Source organism: Pinus tabuliformis, chromosome J (genome assembly GCF_031772625.1).
Source record: "Pinus tabuliformis cultivar Carrire ecotype Pingquan chromosome J, CPIR1, whole genome shotgun sequence".
In the NCBI taxonomy this organism is placed as follows: Eukaryota; Viridiplantae; Streptophyta; class Pinopsida; order Pinales; family Pinaceae; genus Pinus; species Pinus tabuliformis.
Genome location: NC_142295.1, coordinates 78,837,516 through 78,842,988, shown reverse-complemented (window position 1 = coordinate 78,842,988; position 5,473 = coordinate 78,837,516). Strand labels below are relative to the sequence as shown.

General features: G+C 32.1%; 1 long non-coding RNA gene across 2 annotated transcripts; it reads left to right on the top strand.

The window, feature by feature from the left end:
• Positions 1-2,628: 2,628 nt before the first annotated feature.
• LOC149225598 (uncharacterized) lies at positions 2,629-4,188 on the top strand. Of its 2 annotated transcripts, none has more exons than XR_016246973.1 (3): positions 2,629-3,184; positions 3,265-3,439; positions 3,670-4,188. It is a non-coding gene; the product is annotated as an uncharacterized LOC149225598 (long non-coding RNA). The 2 variants fall into 2 exon arrangements; XR_016246972.1 differs by having other exon boundaries at positions 3,265-3,465.
• Positions 4,189-5,473: the final 1,285 nt, after the last annotated feature.

Here is a 5,473-nt window from a genome sequence, read left to right as displayed (position 1 = left end):
TAAGTCGGCTCTTCTTAATCTCTCAATTATATAATATTTCGATAAATTCTCAACTTAATAAACAACACATTTATAAGTTAACTCTTCTAAGGCAATTCTTATGGTTCTATTAATGAAAATGACCTGCATTATTTAAACTTTGATATTATGTCAATATTTTATTACGAGGTTCATAACTTTGATATTAGATTAAATCATATCACTTAAGTACATTATCTCTTACATAGTACCAAAATGTCAACATAATAGAGTGCAAAATATATATGATCACATCAAATTAAATAAATGGAAAAGCATGAGAGCAATAAATAAATTAACACAATATAGACACTAGATATATAGGTACAACCTTGTACCCTAGAGCTCACTTAGTTGATTCACGTGAATTTCATCCCTACATGTTACTAATATAATCACAACTAGTATATGCTTACTATTAGATTGAGAAGATTACATCGAGTTTACTACACAAAATAAATGTGTGCGTGGTAATCCCACGTAAAGAGGTGTTAGATGTATAGGTAAACATTAATGCTTGAATGTGCTCTTAATCTTCTTGGGACCTCTCCAAAGCTACTAAAGATTGATGAATTTTTTGCCTCGTGGATGTCACAATGACAAACATTTTTCGTGGGTCTTTTATGTTTAAACTCATGCCTTGTGATGCTCTTCTCCCCTTTGAAATTTGTTGGTAAAGTGTCTTTCACTCCCTTGGACACTGAAAACCCCTGTAATTCTCTCTTTTGATCTTGGTTTCCTGAAATAGAAATGCTTTGCTTTGCCTCCATCTTACATCGTCCGTCAAACTTCTCCCCCTTGGTTATATAAATAATATTTTTGTAATCATAGAACTCTCTTTGATTTGATTTGGCATTCCCACTTAATTATGCATTTCTCTTCCATTGTTTTCTATTCAGGGCTAGGAATTCGCCTTCATCATCCCTTGCTATTCTTTTGCACTTGGTTTAGCATGATTACCTTTTGAGGAATCATCAAGTTGATCTTTACCAATCTTATAGGAGGTGGGTTCCTTACATGCTTGAGGTTGTAAACATTAATAACTCTTTAAAAGCTTGGTTATGAGTGAATTTTGTGTTATTCAATGTTTTTGTTATTAACTATAAATATTTTGTAAATGGTAGTTAAATTTGCACATAGCTTCATTCTTTTAGAATTGACATTAATACTAACATGGAACAAAATCTCACTATAGGGATATGCTAGTGTAACAATATTTTCTAATTACCTCATCTCACATAGAAAATAACCACAAGTTAGATGGGAGGTTGTAAGGCATGCCATTGGAATGACTGATAGTATTGATTTTGAGAAGGGGAGTGGCAAATCTTAAAGTAAATAGTCCTTATATTGTTGAAATTTAGTGAACTTGTAAGGCATAATTCTAATTGGATTTTCAAAGTTTTGGATCAATTTAGAGACAATCAAAACTCCCAAAGCCATCAATCCACCGCACAAAAAAACTTTGATCATGATGTAACTCCAATCTAACAACACGTTTTTGCTAGAATGATGGTTTTTTTACTAAGGATGAATCGATTCCTTCATATTGTTAATATCAAAATGATGAAAAATGCTGTCACACCAATCCAAAGACCTATAACTTAAAACCAACTTCTAAAATACAAAGTTTTTAGTACACCAACTCTTTTTCATTATTATATACACTCAACATTATTTACAATCCACAAAACCCAAAAATAAGTATATTAATAAGAGAAAAATATTCCATCATAAAAATGCGACACTAATAATAACTACAAATTATAATATCAAAATTAATATTTAAACGAATTTAACCATTAAAAATATTTATTTATTTTTCAAATATCATTATATTCCATACAAGGAATAATATACATGTTTAAGTAATTGAGAGACTCTTTAGACTCAACAACAAACTTGAAAGCCATTACAACAAAACTTATCAAATCACTTGTAGGTATTGAATTTGGATAGGGAGAATAATAATCATTCCTCCATACCACCAAAGATAAACCAAATTTACAAATAATCTTACAATTTATATGATGAGTAATGTTGAATTCACAACCATACCAACATAACTTATATATCTTATTATTACACCAAATTTATTTATTTTTTAGTTATAAAATTACAGATCTAAAATATAATCTAAAATTAAACAAAGTCTTTTAGTAGAAATCACATAAAAGAAATTTTTGGCCAAAGTGTTTCAAACCAACAAGTCTGATTGATCATTATGACCAAATGAAAAGAAAATCTTTATCTTCACTCATAAATTGCAAATTTTTTTTTTATATATATTAAATTTTATTCAATCTTAACCTTTACAATTTTACAATTTAAACAATTTATTTTGAAATATTAAATTTTAATTTTATAATTTGAAAATTTTAAATAATAATTTATTTTGAAATATTAAAATTTAATTTTATAATTTGAAAATTTTAAATAATAATTTATTTTGAAATATTAAATTTTAATTTTATAATTTGAAAATTTTAAATAATAATTTATTTATACATTCAAAAGTTACATTTTAAATGTGTAAAATTTGAAAAATTGTATGAAAAGAAAACAGGAAAATTGTGTAACAATGCCGCTCCATTTCTAATGCTGACGAAAACGAAAAAGACCGATGTGCCACTCCATTAAAACTCTCTGTTCTGGCAGAGAGAGGTTACACACTCCTCCGGCATGCTTTTCAATTTGAATTTTTCCATTGAAGTGTCTGAAATGGCTCTGAGTTGTTCACATGGAACAGGATGAAGTTGGAGTACTCTGCAGTCTGTTGCCAGGTTTTTTAATTTTGAACTTTTCCAATAAAGTCTGAAATGGCTCTGAGTCTTTCAGGAGAAGAATGTCACATGGACCACGTTGCAGTTGCAGGAATCTGCAGAGTCTGTTGCGGATTAGAGATCTTTGAGCTTGTACATTATGGCATAACAGTTCAGGTCAAAGCAAAAATGACAATTGTGTTCGTGAGATTCAGCTGCCATGAACGGGTTTTTTTTGGAAATATATGATATGTTGAAGTGGGCGAGATGGGGTGGAAATCTGTGGTCTATTAAATTTTTAACAGATATAAGTAGTGGATTATCTAATATGGAGAATGAACTTTAGCTTCCAGACTAAGAAGGTTGTTCTGTTCACGGAGCCAGCATGATTTTCTTGACGGAAGGTAAGTAGTCTCTATGCTTTTCATCCATTTCTCAGCCTTTATGTTTTTCATCCATTTCTTTATTGTTTATTTTTATCCAGATAAATATCAAGTTTGTTTTGGGCAACGAGATTTGCCATCCACCAGGGTTTTGCTCTCATTGTAATATGCTCCACCCGCATAACGTCAGTTTCGAAGGGATTAAAAAAAAGCCCCGACACTTTTGGCATAATATATTCTCCTCAAACCTGACACGAAGGGAAGGAAGTTGACTCTGTGAGTTTCACTCTGTGCCTCGAGAGGTTAAAATTTCTTCTTCTTTGGAATCAAGTACTTACTATTTAAATACTGCTTAAAAATTCATTTTGTATCTCTTTTTCTCTTACAGGCTTTCTCCAAATATACTTTTACTTAAAAATGCATTTTGTATCTCTTTTTCTTTTACAGGCTTTCTCCAAATATATTTTTACTTAAAAATGCATTTTGTATCTCTTTTTCTTTTACAGGCTTTCTTACTTTCCAAATAATGTAACAGTATGTATAAAGGAATATACGTCTTTCTGGCCAGGGTTTACCCTAGTTGCCATGGATTTGCAGTTCTCTCAGAATCTGTCTCAGGTTTCAGCCGTTTCCTCTTGCGCGCTTTTCATCTACCACAGACTTTTTAAGAGGGTTATTTCTCCCCCTTCTTTCATGCTATTCGGTGAAGTTTTTGAAGCTTTTTGCAGTTGATACCTCAGTCATACCGTTGACCGATGACTTTCAGAAAAGCCAATAGTCATCGCCTATCAAGCAAATTTGTGAAGAAACTTGAAGGCATTCCCAAGTTGGAGATCCCAATGGGAGGTCCGAAGAAGAAAGCGTTGTTGTTTATAGATGGGATTTGATAGGCAGGTCTTGGGCTGCATATGTAAAAGTGGATTGCGGGGCTATTTGTGGGTCACCGGCTTTGATATTATATTACACTAATTTAATATTTAGCTTAACCTTCACTTTAAAATTAAATTATTATTTATTATTATATATTTGAATAAATAAACTCTTGATTTTGGAGCCAACATTCCATGGAGAGCAAAGATTCTGATTGCTCAATTAAGAACTAACTCACATCAATTTTGGTGTGAAACTGAACAGCGGAAGAGACCTAAAGAAACTTGGGAAGAACGGGTGTGTACTTTTTGCACTTCTCGGGCAGTGGAATCTGAAAAACATTTCATTTTGGAATGTGATGCTTTCATAGACATCAGAGACAGTTATGGCAGTATGTTAGCCTCAATTCCTTGACATTGTCTTTTCAGTGAGAAGACTGTTAAAAGTCAGCTCATTATCATTTTGAGTAAGAAAAAGATTGAATTGAGTAAGAAAAAAATTGAATTGCAAAAAACATAAAAAAAAATAAAAATTAATATTGCCATAGACATTTTTAGTCTCATTCATTCACACTTAAAAAAAATACAATTTAGACTGTTCTCATTTGGAGTCCATTTGCTCCATCTTCTGTTAAATCTCTAAGATGAAGAGACTCTCTCGACACAAGAAAAAAAATAGAAAATTTGTAAGTAACTCTAACCAAAATTCAGTATATACTCGTGCTCGTATCCGCCTGAAATTGATTCGGAAGCTTCCCTTTAGCAGGCAATTGAATTGCGGATATCTGCATGAAATTGATTCGGAAGCTTCCCTTTAGCAGGCAATTGAATTGCGGATAGACCACTGGACTCATGTCCTTTTCGGTTCTTGAATTATTATTACCGTTTTTCTCAAATACAATGACTACCACCATAGATATGTTCATTTTGCCAAAAAAAATCTTCTTGAAAGTCTATGTTCCTCTTTAAGAAAATGAGGACAGGTCCAAAGGTTTCCAAAACCCTCCGGTAAAATTAAGGGAAAACAACAAATTAAGGGAAAACAACTTGAGGGGAATCTTTGGCATGGAGAAGAACACCGAGAACATCCCAAAAATTAAACCTGAGCCAAACCAAAACAGATTTCTTTTTGGAATCAACGTCCAAAGATTCCTTGGACGTTGATGGAGGAAGGAGAGATCTTATCTCACGACAAAAAGGCATTGCCCTAACGCTTTTCATAAGAAATCGTAGCTTCAAAGAACTAGGAACCCAAAACATAAAGCTTGGATTAGAAACTGAATGAGGATATTTCGACTACTTTCTTATGAGTTCCTCACAGTTTGATAGAGTGTTAAGGGAAAATCATAGAAATTAAAAGGTCTTTAAAGCAATGTTTTAAATATCATGTTGATAAATATATTGTCCTGGGCATGGAAAACACTTTAACGGCAACATTGAG